This window comes from Neopsephotus bourkii, unplaced genomic scaffold, assembly GCF_033783945.1.
Source record: "Neopsephotus bourkii isolate Nb327-2 ecotype Australia unplaced genomic scaffold, CSIRO-AGI_Nbou_v1 NB_1036, whole genome shotgun sequence".
In the NCBI taxonomy this organism is placed as follows: Eukaryota; Metazoa; Chordata; class Aves; order Psittaciformes; family Psittacidae; genus Neopsephotus; species Neopsephotus bourkii.
Window position 1 is genome coordinate 4,323,881 of NW_026901525.1, and position 14,142 is coordinate 4,338,022.

Here is a 14,142-nt window from a genome sequence, read left to right on the forward strand (position 1 = left end):
AAGGGCTCATTTCTCCACCCTCTGAATCCTTTCTCCATTATTCCATATTCCCCACTGGGAAGTGACAGCCACATCTTCCACTGCAGATCACATCTCAAGACCAGCCAGTCCCTCCCAGGGTAACGCATCCAGCACCTCCCAGCCCTGCAGCTCAAGTGACTTCTGAGTTCTCCTGCTCAGGGCAACCCGCTCTGCAGGGCAACCTGCTACAGCAGAAGTTGCCAGCGATGAAGCTGTGATGAAGGCAGGAGATGAATGTGAGCAGGGACCAAGCTTCAACCCACAACTCCCCCACAGCCAACCCCTCACAAAGCAATAGGCACTAACGACACTTGCTCACTCGACACGAACCAGACATGGCCAAACTCCCAGAAGACGCTGCGGAAGCCAAGAAATTAGCAACAACCAAGCAGAAGCATATGTTTATGAGCATAACAGTGAATCATCTTCAAATAGTTAACTGCACATGGGAAAACAAAGGGAAAAACACACTCATCCTTCCTGCTTCGGAAAAATATTGGGGATCAGGCAGAAACATGAACAGTGGGGTCTATCTCATGGAGGGTCACTTATGCAGTGACAATCAAAGACCAGCTACATGGTGGACAAACTCCTCCCATAGTACCACACGTGCTTTTAACACCACAGGTTAAGAATCAAGCATCACATAGATCTACATTTTCTACCATCACCTCCCCATCACATCTTCCTCCTGGAGCATGGGAAGAGGCAGGTCTCAGGCCCGGGCTGGCTCAAATGAGCTCTTGTTTATGTAAGGCACTGCCAGGCAGCCTCTTCCCCGTGTCCTCACTTCAACAGTGCCTTTCCAGCCTCATTCTTTCACTGGCAAAACCAGGTCACCATCTGCTCTCCCTCCTGACTCTGGCGCCTGCTTCTGCAAGAGATAAAAGAGCGACTCTGCAAAGAGCTTTCCCTGTGGCAGGCTGGGGAGTTCAGAGATTCAGTCTTCAAACCAGATGACCAACAAGGACACCAGACACAGGGATGATGCCTGTCACAAAGAAGCCCACAGGCTATGAAATAATGACCAGGAACGTCTGCCACATTCATCAACATGCCCCCAGGAGACAGGAGATCTATGATTCCCGCCTGGAAGGAATTCAACCTGCTCCACTTCCAGCTTTTATTTTCCATCCTAAAGTCCACAGTGACCTGCTCTTGGCGTACGGACACAAAGCACTCGAGCAGGCAGGTGACAAGCACAGACAAGGCCCCCAGCCCCAACAGGCTCTGTGATCACCAGCCTCTGAAGGACAAACCAGGAGGTTTTAACATGCAGAAAGGTTACAAAACCAAGGGCCAGGGAAAAGCTGCCTTCCCTCTCTGAAGCCTCAAGGGCCTCACTCAGTCCTGTGGCTCTCCCTGCCATACCCCGGGAAGGGTGGGCAGCTCCAGCTGGCACCTTTCCACCTCCTGTTGCTTCCCTGACAGCCCTTCCCTGGGAAGGAAGCTGCTCCTAAACCCTTTCCCTGCCTCACAAGGCAAGCCTGTCTCTCACCCAGTGCCTACTTCATTGTGTCAGGGTCCCCAGCAATGATATGCTGGGGACACATTCACAGGAGGGACTTAGCTTGAATCTGCATCCCAGACAAGTGCCTGATGCTCTTGGCTACGTGGAGTCGGACAACTGCTCTTGCTCATGAAGATAAGACCTCAGAGTGCTGGGTTTGACCTCAGAGCACCACTGCCTGCTCTTCCAGGGGGTGGGAAAAACACCAAACAAGAAAAGCCAAAGGTCAGCAATGCACATGGGTTGCACAATGTGTGACTGATGAACCAAAGGATGAACCCTTCCTCCCTGGACAAAAGGGAAGAGAGATCACAACCTCGAGGGTCTGCTCCAAGGTGTCTCATCCCCTGCTCAGCCCTGCAGGGTCCTTCAGGTGTATCCCATGGAAGAGAGCAGCCCATGAACCTGCTGACAGGCAGTGGAGCTTTACGAGGCACAACGCTCTCTCCCTCTTCCCTTTAGGACAGGACAGACAGTGACAGCCTCCACGATGGAAAGAGCTGCTCCACCACCACCCAGTGCTGCAAACCCAACACCTCGAGCCTCAGCCAACGCTCCCCAGACCAACACCGCGTCCCCGGGCCAACCTGAACCTCTGCCGCCGGGAGCCAGCCAGGGCAGGAGCCCATCCATGCACCGCGGTGAAGCCATTTGCTGCCGCCCGCCCCGGAGGCAGGAGCCCGCCCTCCTCTCGGCGCCACTCGCCTCCATCCCAGCGTGTCACGCCGGTTGCCATGGCGATGGACCGCTCGGAGGAAGGTTCATTATCAGTTACTCTATTGAATAAAACCTGGGATGAAATTTTGTTTTCTCCCCGCTAATGCAAAATGTCACGGATCTGTTTCCTGACCCTGCTGTATTTATAGACTATCCAGGCCAACTTTCCCCAGCCGAGGGGATCTGATGTACACCCCATCCCCGTCTGAATCCCCATTAACAACTTGCCCAAGCCCTGGGTAAAGCACAGAGCAGCATCCCAAACAGAGCTCGTCTGGACACTTCCCGAAGGCTCAAGAAACATGCAAACTGTTTTTAATTCCATAGCAATCAGCTCTCTCCTTTGCTACAGACAAGGGGTCCCCAAGATGAATCCTGTAGGGTGCAGAGCATGTTGTGCTGAGCTCTTCCACATGCTCCACAACAGTACTGCAGAGCTACAAGACACCCAGTACCACATGAATTAGGCCCTCAGGCTGAGTACCAGAAATGCAGAGCAGCAGGTTTATGAGTCAGCCCCAGGAATGTGAGAAAACTGGGGAGGAAACAGCTAAACAAATTGCAGATTTCTTTCTTTTTAAGCTCTCTGTGTTGCAGTGCCAGGGACCCTTCCCACGCAGGCCAGCTCCCCTCCCCTTCCCCTTGCATCAGAAGCTCTGAAAAACGTGTTCCCATCATGCTCTCAGGCTGCTGCACTCGTCAGCATGTCCTCCAAAGCACAGGGATGTGACTTGAGAAGGACTCCAGTGCTTTTAACAGGTTTTTAAAAGTCAGTTGGGAAGTGGGAAGAGGCAAAGAGGAGAGCTGCAGCACTGTGCAGCAACACCAGCAAGCTGGGCTCCTCTCCCAGGACAGGAGATTCCCAGAAACAGGTTAGCCCAAACATCCCATTTCGCTGCAGCTCAGCGAGCCCTGCCTTGGCCAAGAGCCCTGCCTGGAAACACAAGGAGAGCGTCATAAAATCCTCAGGTTTCATCCCTGTGGCGCTTCGCAAGCTTTGCAAAGCATTCCACTGGAGCACATGGGAGCAGCCTAGCCTGCCTCAGATGGGGCTTGGGAAACACAGCCCACATGTTGGGAAGGGTGGTGCACGTGCTGGGGACAGAGGGGACTCGCAGCCTGGCCATGGCAATGCCAGGGCCACCGCTGGCACAGCACACACGAGCCTTCCCTTTTGCCAGCAGTGAGGGGATGGGAAGCAGAGCAGGGGAGCAGCACCTTGTTGAGCCACAGCACATCACACCCTCCCTACCCCTGCCCTGGGAGCCCAGGCATGTGCGGCTCCACCTGGCATGGAGCAGGAGAACCGCTCCATTAGGACACAGCAAGACATCACTCCTTATCCCCTTTCCACCCCCTGGGATGACTCAGTCCCTGTCTCTCTCAGCTCCGTCAGGATAAATCCCAGGGTACTGCACCACAGGAATCTGCTCTTCACTCCTTGGCAAGGCAAAGGCAGGTGCTCTACCAGATGGCTGAACTTTAAGGATGTATCGAGCATCAAAACCAAAGGCGTCTGAGCCCACAAGCCTCTCAAAGTGATATACACCATTCTGGATCATAACCAAGAAGGGAAGTTATTCATGGAACTTGCTGTTTTTCAGCCACGAACCCGCCCATGCTAGGCGCTGCCACCCCTACATCCTCCTCACTCTTAGTTAGCAAAGACATTCCACTAAGGGATGCAGAAGACCTCAAGGGTCCGGACGGTCATGCTCAGCCAGGTGACAAATACATCCTGTCTCCCAGTGGGATTGTGTTCAGATTGTGCGAGGCAGACAGCAGATGGGGAAGTCAGGGAACCGGGAATAGCTGCTCCAGTGCTGGTAATCACAAAATATAGCTGTGGAATTCAGACAGGCTGGGATGGCACCGGCGTACAGGGGATGGATTGTATTTCTAATTACACTCTAAGTATAAGGGCAACAGAGGCAGCAGAGCTGAAGCACCTTTTGATCTTCCACATGGCTCCCGTGGCTCCTAAGGGGAGGTTTACACAGCTGGAGGCGTGGAGAAGTCACCACCCTGGAGTCATGAGGAGACAGCCTCTGAAACCTCTCCTCTAACAGCAACAACATCTGGCTCTGTGATCTCACCAATACAGGAATGAGTTGATGCCATCTGAAGAGGCAAATCCTGCACTTGGCAGGCTTCTGACAGAGCAACTGAGGGTCCCACTGCCTCAGCTGCTGGGAATTATTCTCACTCCCAGGTGAGATTCCCAAAGAGCCCTGCCATGCATAGCCTGGCACTGGCAGAGCATCTCACCCCAGCCCACAAGCAGGACCCCACAAGCAACAGGGCCACGGCCTTGGTCCATCATTGTGAACAATGGGACAGGGAGATGCCCAACTGCGCAGCCCCAATGCTGCAGAGCGAGGAGCCAGAGCTCCTCATGAGAGTAACTGATGTGCCTTCACGGCTGCTCATACTTGAGATTACAGTGCAGATTTAGAAGGTCACTGTCCTCAGCATCACTGTCTGCCCTTGAAACATTCCTGTCAAGGGAACAAAGATCATCTCCTTCCTGCATTCTGCCAAGGAATCTATCTAAAATCCCTTCTTTCTCTCACACCAAAAGCAAGACATGCATTAAATCAACACTCCTGGTGTTTTATGACCCTTTTCTCACTAGAGCTGGAGACATTCCCCCAGACTTCAGCTCTCAGTGCTGTTCTCATCTGTTTTCTGCCTCAGCTACACAGCAAATGTGAGGGAGACTCGAGCTTCGAATCAGGTTTTATGAAGCGCAGAGATCTGATGTAATGATGGAAACGTGGGGACGGGACAGGACTGGGAAGGCAGTGCTGCAGAGCCCCACAGAGACATGTGGCCCCGTCAGTCTCCAGCTGGGAAATCACTTTCTGAGGCTGGAAATATTTCTTGCACTTCTCATGGGAGGTCCTGGGAAGGAACAGATTTAATGCTGCTCCATTTCTACCCCATATTGATCACATACTGCTGTTCTGGAGCAACACAGAGCTCTCATCAATTAGGACAATGCTCCCTGCTGCATTAAGCCCTGCAGACATAAGTCAGAAGCCCTCAAGGGCTGACTCAAAGAGCAACTGCTTTCTATATTATTGCATTTTCAATACGAGACTGATCTCTAAGAGGTTACATCTATTCCCATCAAAAATGGCTCACTGGACGAATGACAGCCCCAGCAGTCAGACAGCAAGAGCACTGCAGGGTATCTGCAAGTAATCCCAGGAAAATGGGGCAGGGCAGCAGGGAGACATTGGCTTGTTGTAAGGAGGGAAGGGAGAGAGGAGGCCCTTCTCCAGGGAGCTGCCAGACGCCAAGTTACAAAGCACAGGATAAAGCCAGCCAGATAATTCTTGAAGAGGTGTCAAGAGAAGATGATGGACTGAAGGAAGCTCTTGCATCCTGTGCTGCACGACTGGCTTCCACCAAAGAGCATCTCCCAAAGAACCCACTCCCATCTCATGCCAAAATTCACACTGGGGAAGCTGGTTCACACGGTACTCAGGAGGCCTCCATCTGCCTGGACCAACCATTTCCCATTGCTGGGATCTTGCAGGCTTACTGCAAGGAGTAAAAGGCCCAGGAAAGGGAAGGATGTAACTTGTGTAAGCAGAGACGGTGCTTTTGCAGGAGAGGGTGCAGACAGCCAGAGCCCCTGGGGAAAGGCTGAGACATTCTCTCCTCGTCTCACAGCTCGCTGTAACCAGCACAGACCACAGCTCTGCTGATAGCAACGATCCCCCAGCACCAGGCTAGGGGCTCTCACACCTCCTGCCTGCTCCTCCTGTGGAGCAGGGGTGCACACAGGGCTCAGAGCTGCTGGAAAAGATGGGCAGCCATCCCCTTCATCTGTCAGGGACATCATAATCCCCTGTGGAACTGCACCGTAACTGTTCAAATCCTCTCTCCCACATGAATCATTCCCATTTGGCTTCAGCTGGGAAGCAGGACCCAAGCTGAGGCCATTAAGGAGATCAAGGCAAGAGCTGCAAAGGGCAGCAGAGCTCACAGCCCACAGCAGCATCCAGCCAGGATTTTGTGCCTGGCACCCAAATGCTGGTGCTTCAAGAGGAAAGGAAAAAGCTCCCTGCTCACGTGGGCTGCTCCACACATTGCTTCCAAAGGAACACATTTCCAGAGCTCCAAGAGCCGAGCTGGAAGAGTCAGGCGGCAGCAGAGTTGAAATCTGCTGGTGTGCTTGCTGACACCTTCATCTGCTGAGGCAAGCACACAGATCACAGACACAAACCAACCTGCTCCTTGCTGTCTAGCTGAGAGGCATTTCTTGCATGTACAGCAACTGCTTCCTGTAATCAATTCACTGCTGAGGCCATGACACAACAGATCTTGTATTTTCACCCAAACAAGGTGCTGATTTCAATTGATCTGAAGGTGGAAACAGCTTCCCATTATCCCAGAGAGGCCAGGAGCCTGGGAATTGCCAGGGACACCTCGGAGCCTCTCCTGCCCAGGGCCAGTTTTCTCTAGCCTGCACGTTTCTCAACCAAGGAGGAGCTGGCAGCAAGCACTGCTGCCCGAGGGAAAGCTGGCCCAGGAACCTGCTGAGTGAGCAGAGCCCTGGCTGGGTGTGAGGGAAAGCATAAGCGTGCTGCAGGATGCCCGTGTCGAAGCCCAGATCCATTTGTATTCCACAGGATCCTCTCCTCTGCCTGTTTGTACAACAGCCAACGGGGTCCCCCTGCAGAAGCTGAGGCTGTGATGAATGCTCAGAGCTTGCTCTGCTCTGCTCCTGTTCAAGCTCCTGCTGAGGACAGGTTTGCCCCAGAGCTGGTTTGTTAGGCTGTGGTGAGCAGAGTCTTCCTGAGGCTCATCACGAGGCAGGGACTTCATGAGCATCCCTGATGGAGGGTGCAGCATTGCTCTGCAGACTGGCAAGACCAAGGGCTCAGAGGCAGCCGGGCAGCAGCCAACAGCTGGTCATGTCATGATATGGTATTGCAGCAGACCCAGGTACCGGTTTCTTGTCAGAAAAGCTTGACAAAATTGATTTTTAAGTCTCTCCAGTTTTGAGCTGATCTCGTTATTTTAACCCTGCCGCATTCCTCTGCCACACAGGACTGGTAATTTCTTCCTCAATTTCTCAACAATCCCTCTAGAACAGAGCACAGCAGATTTCCCTAATTCACATAATCAGCACCATTTGCCTCATGAACGACAGAAGGACCACCTGAGATTAAAAGCAAAGCTGCTGCCTTTTGGGTCTTCCCCTTTCATAAGGCTACATGACATCTCTGCTTTTAGCCTCCTGCCCCAAAAAGCATGCAGAGTTTCAATCCTCTGCCCAGCAAATGAATGGTAGATGCAGAACCTCTCAAAGAGCAGAAATTCTATTCCCTTCCTAGGCTGCTAGACACCAGGGATAATTGATACATGACTCCATGAGAGAAAGAAATAAACCATTCTTCCTTCTGGAGGCCCCTTCTGCCTCCGAGGCTCAGAGCCGGGTAGCCTTTGACCTTGAGTCCTCGCATTAATGCCAGCGCAGCCAGAACGGGGCTATCACACATGCACTCAGCTCATCCCCTGGGGTTTCACTTTCTTCTGCCCCTGAATAATGGCAGCTTTGTCCTCTGGTAAACGAAGGAGCTGCCAGTTTATCGCCGGCCCAGCTTGTCCTCAGAGATAAACCCGGTGAAAAATGTCACCTGCTGATACAGTCCGCCCCATGTGCCACTTCAGCAGCTGCTCCATCCCAAACACCCATTATCACCAAACAGGTGGAATAATGGAAATGTATACAGCATATATGCATAAACATGAGAGCTGGAGGGCATTTAGTCTCTCAGCCCTGCAGGCCTGGCTTAGAGAGCTGCTTTGTTTAGCAGCAACAACAGCCTGGATTCACAATGAAGCTCTGTCACTGCCCTGCTGGCACTGCAGCATCCAGGGCAGAATTCCCTCCCCTGCAGACCACCCAGCTCAGGACATAAAGCAGGCCCCTCAGCAGCAATGGGGTCAGCAGGGAAGTGCCCTGGCAGCACAGTGGAGCTGCCCTGGATGTCACTCCAGAGGAGTTCAATGCATGTCTGCAGTAAGAGAAGCTCTGGTGATGTATCCATTATTACTGATATATCATGATTTTATTATCACTATCAGTCATTACACAGCTGCAGGGCTGGGAAAGGCAGCAAAGTGCAAACCAGCTGCCTAGAACTGCCTCCCATCCCAACTATCACTGGCAGACTCAGCTCTGTGAGCACCAGAATTAGTATCTAAAGCCACTTCCAAGCAAAGGCAAACATTTTAATTCTGCTGCCCTTTGGCAACCCTGCTTTGATTTCTTACCAAGGTCCCGAAATAAATTGGAAGGTTTGGATTCAGCTTCGCAGAACACGAACAGGAAAGCCATATGATAAATCACCTTTGCAGGCACGAGGGGTTCACCTGGGACAGTGTTATTACTTAGTAACCAGGAAGCAACCGCAGGTTACCAGAATCCAATCAGCTTTTGACAGCGCAGCTTTGCCCTGTGATGTGAGTGTGTGGGAGCCTCTCTCATTACTCCCCGGTGAAGCAGCTCCAGAAGCCTCACCCATGGGGTGATGTTAAAGGAGTTGTAGCAGCAGCAGCTCCCGCAGCCCTCCCAGGGTGTTTAAATTTACTGTCATCATTAAGGACAAAGACGCAGATGTCAAACTGAGCCATCCTGTAATGGATTTAAGGCAGGCTGGAGAGGAGCTCACTGAAATGCAGTGCATTCGTCTTGCTTTAAGTAATTACCCTTGTAGGCAGAACAGCGTTACCAAAAGCAAGGCTGCTGTAATTCCCTGTCACCTTCCTCCTGACCCCTTCTCCTATTTAAAATTTCTGGCTAGCTTTACAGAAGAGGCAAGCATGGCTGGATCTTTAACCAGGGTACAAAGAGTAACTACAGTAGGTTGGGATGGAGTCCACGCGGTAATCAAAACAAGGCTTTGTAGTTAGCACTGAATTCCTGCTGTCTCAATTACGTTTGTGGAGCTAACCCGCGCCGCACACTGCCGCGGTGCTGCCACCGAGCAGTTTCCTTGGCAACATTTGCTTTTAAATAGCAGCTCTTATTCCCCTTGCCCCAGTCCATGGCTGTGAGACAAGGCCTGACTTTGAATCCCAACTGCAAAGACACCATGAGTAGCAGCCTTCTAATACCAAAAGGGGCCTGCAGGAAACTTGGAGAGGGCCTTGGGACAAGGGCCTGTAGGGACAGGCCAAGGGGAATGGCTTGAACCTGCCCGAGGGGAGACTGAGCTGAGCTCTTAGGCAGAAGCTCTTCCCTGTGAGGGTGCTGAGGCGCTGGCAGGGTGCTCAGAGAAGCTGTGGCTGCCCCATCCCTGGCAGTGCTCAAGGCCAGGTTGGACACAGGGGCTTGGAGCAAGCTGCTCCAGTGGAAGGGGTCCCTGCCCATGGCAGGGGTTGGAGCTGGAGGAGCTTTGAGGTCCCTTTAACCCAAACCAGGCTGGGATTCTATGAGTACAAATTAGCATTCCACAAAAGGAACACCATAGATGCCAGTTTGCAATGTAAGGTCCTGGTCCCACACAGTCTGCAGTGGCACAGGAGCTAAAGAAAATTGAGAAGCTACTAATTATCATGAAGTTGTGCATCCCACAGTTCTTCCCCTAGGTTTTACCTGCCACCTGGACAATACTGTGTTACCCTTCATCTTGTTTTCACTGTCTAGGGAGAAAGAGAGAAATCTATGGCTTATACCCACCCCAGCACGAGCTGCTCCAGCCCAAGTCACACAGCCAGTGCTCTGCAGTACAACACATCCCATCTGACTGTCTCCAAAGCACCAGCCAACCCCTCTGTCCCCAGGGAGCCCATCAAATCTTTAGTTTACCACTCCAGTGCCTGGTCTGATAGCAAGAAACCCACTGACATACTCACTGCCCCTCAGCAGCAGAAACACAAAAGTGAGGCTCATTATTAGGAATAGTCAAAGATCTTCCAGCAAAACAGAAGCTCCCCTTCCTGCCAAATGTGGAAACAATGGGACTGAAGATCCATCATAGCTCTCAAAGAAGCAGGAGGCTTTTTTGCCTGCACTCCAAGCACAGGCAGCAAGGCTTGAGCAGCAGCAAGGGTTAGATGCCAACAAGCTGCTGCAACTAACATTTCTGCCTCAACCCCGCTCAGCTTCAGCCTGATGGGTCCCACTGTCCTTTCTCTAGGAAAATTTCTTACTTCAGTCCTAAAGCCATTTCTATTCCACACAAGAATTCCTCTTCCCTTTTACTGCTGGAAACTGAAATTCAAAATGGCAATAAATCACCAAGTAGCACAAGTCTTGCCTGCATAGAGTCACCTGCAGCTAAAGGCAGCCCAAGCACTAAGTCCAGTCAACTGAAATAACCAGCTCAGCCAGCCCACACCACCCAGCACGCCCACGATCCAGCAGCCCCCTGGATAGCAAGGATAACAAACAGAAACAGTAGTCCAGGAAAGTCAGGAGCTTCACATGAACATGGCCTTGCCAAAGACAACCCAAGGGCTTGATGAGTATTATTACAACCGAGGGCCCATGCTGTGCTCTCCATTCTCTGCACAAGCTTGCAGATGTTCCCAGCGCCAGCCTCCAGCTTCGCTGAGAGCAGGGGGCCTTTCACAACCTTCCACCCTTCAACTCTCGGCATATGCATCCCCTCAGGGTGCTTGTCAGTGAGGGAATTGATTCAGTGAAGGACTGCAGTCATTAACATTCAGCCCTGCTTCCCAGCAAAGTGGCTTCAGGAACCACAGAGGACATACCGCATCTAGGACCAGATTCCCTCCCTCTGTTGACTTTGTGCAGCCCTAGAGGAGTCACGTTACTACTCAGTGCTTTTGTTTTCCCTTGCTGGACAAAGCCAAAGTGATTCCTTACTTGGTGCTTTTCCCTCCTTGAGCTCGCCTCATCCATCCACAGAATTACATCAAGGATTTTCCTCTGGCATTGGCTCAGGGTGTCCCTCACTTGTCTCCATCTACAGAGTTAAGCCCTGTAAGAAAGGACACAGACATAGCCCTCAAACTCTTGTCTGCTGCAGCTGTTCCAGCAGCCTCTAAACCTCACCCAGATGTTTCACCAAGAGGCAAGCTCCTTGCCAGTCACACCACGACCCTCCCAAAGTGCTGTTACCTGGTACCAACCACAGCCCCCAAACGAGGGTCTACCCAGTGCTCCACAAAGCCCAGGAAAAGGAGCTCCTGTCCCTGGGTGGTCTGATGTTAAATATTTTTGCAAGGTAATGATGTCTGCATAGCCCTTGGATGGCCTAAGGCATAAGCTGTTCCAGACACACTTGTGAAAAGCATTACCTGTTGTGTCCCTCTGAGTAGGTTTACATCAGGTATGAGGAAGAAATTCTTCACTTCATATTCATCCTAGTTGGAAAAATCTGATACATGTTAGGAACATGACACTGATTCCCAAGTCACACTTCCTTGATGGCAGCAAAGCAGAGCTGATTGGGCTGTTATCTATGAAGCCCAGTAAATAGCACCTTGTTGTTACTTAAATGAATTACACGGATGGAGCCATTGGCATTCCAATGCCAAGCAAGGGTAATTCCCTGGGATCCAAGGCTCCAGGAACTTGCTTGCCACCCCAGGCCTGTGCTGTGGCTCAATAGTAGGTTCTGCAACAGACCCTTGAAAGCTCTTGGGAAAGCTCAGAGCTGCTGTTTGGGTTGGGGGCTGTTTTGGTTCTTTGAACGTAAGTTTACATGTTTGAAAGGAAGGGAACTGTTCCTGGCTTCAGGGTTGTACCCTCTCTCCAAGGCAGAGCTGCCTTTCCCACCAGCAAACCCAAGCGTAGAACCCAGTGGCCACCAGTAACACAAGGGGCATGAACAAACTTACCAAGGGCCTTTACAAAGCAGATTAAAGAGCATTTAATGTTAATTAGCTGCAATAAATTCATCAGGAGCCAGAGGGAAGACATTTTACTGCAAGAACTTTATTGCACTATGCTCAAGTGCTGAACCAAGTCTTGTGCTACTGGACATTGGTCACAGTTACACCCCCCTTTGTGTCTACACTCCATAACAGTCTGCACTTTCCACTATTTTTTCTCAATTAAGGCTGCAGAATCATAGTATAGGATACTTAGTATGGTAAAAATCAAGAGTAAAACTAGGGGGAAGAATGCAGTTATACATACAGCATGTAAAAACTGATTTTATTGTTTTTCAGAAGAGCTTAGGGTTTGGTTTTTAATCCATCAACACCTTCCCCTCCAACCTTCCACCATCTGCCAACCCAGCTTTAACTACCGGTATTTCATTTTACTAGAAACATCCATTTTACTTTGCAGAAACAGTTAGAACATTAGGTTTCTAGTTTGCAAGGGGAGGGTAAAGCCCCTTTCAGCATCATCTACCTTTCATGTGGACTCAAACACAACCAGATATGTTATTTCCCTAATGAAGGCATCAACATCACAAACACTTCTGTGTCTTCTTTATCTATTAATCAGAAACGTTACACATCTTAAAGGGAGGAAGGAACTCAGTACACCACCACAGCTTGAGTCAGGCTCAAACCAAGCTCTGTGGAGCTTGCTGTTTTCTAGCCATGGACCTTAAACAGGTTTGTCAGCAGCTCTGGGAGGGGAGGGGCTTCACAAGTGCCATTATTTTTAGCTTAAATTTATAAATCCAGGAATAGAATTCTAAAGGGCCATTACCTGTGTTCTGAAAACATGTGCCCAGTTAACCTGCAGGCTAAAAGCAGAGATCTGGAATAGGAAGAAATCCTGTGAAGCAGTTCACATCACCCGAAGCTGAAGCACAGGTAGAGACAGATACCAATCTACTACCACAGATCCAGACCAACAAGAACCTTTGGTGCTTCACAGCATATCACAGAAGAGTAGGACACTAAACCTGTATTCAGAGCCCTCAATGGCTCAATATTACAGATATAATGTCAAGTTCAAAGCATATGAGGTCACTTCTGGGGCAGGGCACAAAGTTAACGTGTTTGGTAGAAGTAGCCTGGTTGAAACTACTTATTAGAGGCTGTAACATGACTTGTCTTAATTCACTGACAACACCAATGGCATACAAAGAGAACATGGTACCATCACACTCCTAAAATGAGTGCGTTTCTAGCCTGCCAATGGTGAACGAGAGGCAAGTTGTTGTATAACTAGAGATTTCCCTCCAAAAGAGCCTAATAAAAAAACAAGGCAATCAGTGGCTAAATGGAGCTGTACATGAGGGCTAGTCTGGGAAAAGACCCATACAAGGCATTTATTCACAGACCACCTTTCTATGTGCATCCCCCACCTTTACCTCAGATGTGATATAAATGAGACCCTCCCCAAAATCCTCATTTACTGTGTTCAGCAAGGCAGAGAATCTGGACAGCAGCGAAAAGCCTTTTCTTCTTTCTTATGACAGCTTAATTCATTTTAAGTCCTTGTCTGAATCATCCCTTGGACATCAGTCTTCTGCCAGGATAGATTTTCTAACAACAGAAAGACAATTAACATCTCAGCCAAATGCTTTGGAAAAGTAAGACAGAGACACACACATGCTACACACACTCAGTTAAAGTACAACCTTGTACCCATCAGAAAAGGCCTTTAGCAGAGTCACCAGAAGTATCAGGCAGAGAATCTTCTGTTCAAGCCCACAAGAAAGCTTCTCACACCTGCAGAGCCTGAACACCATGTACGCATACAACAGACAACACCCAGTCTCTAGAATTTGCCCAGGCTGGGCTTAAGGCTGCAAGACTGCTCCCATCCAGCACCAAATGCTCCTCCTGTGCCTCAACCAGGGCCCAGCAAGGCAAAAAGCAAGGCAACTCCATTTCAACGAGTCCTTTTAAATAGGAATTAATTTATCAGGCCCTAATCTTGGGGAACTTTCCTCCAATCAAGAAAACAGTTTCTGCACAAGCCAATGCTCTGCTGG

The 14,142-nt window shown here is 50.4% G+C and overlaps 1 long non-coding RNA gene across 1 annotated transcript; it reads right to left on the reverse strand.

Annotated features, from left to right (window-relative positions):
• Positions 1-406: 406 nt before the first annotated feature.
• On the reverse strand, positions 407-1,832 carry LOC133216249 (uncharacterized). The gene is made up of 2 exons (XR_009726594.1): positions 1,520-1,832; positions 407-895 (listed from the first exon to the last, which is right to left on the reverse strand). It is a non-coding gene; the product is annotated as an uncharacterized LOC133216249 (long non-coding RNA).
• Between the last annotated feature and the right edge of the window lie 12,310 nt (positions 1,833-14,142).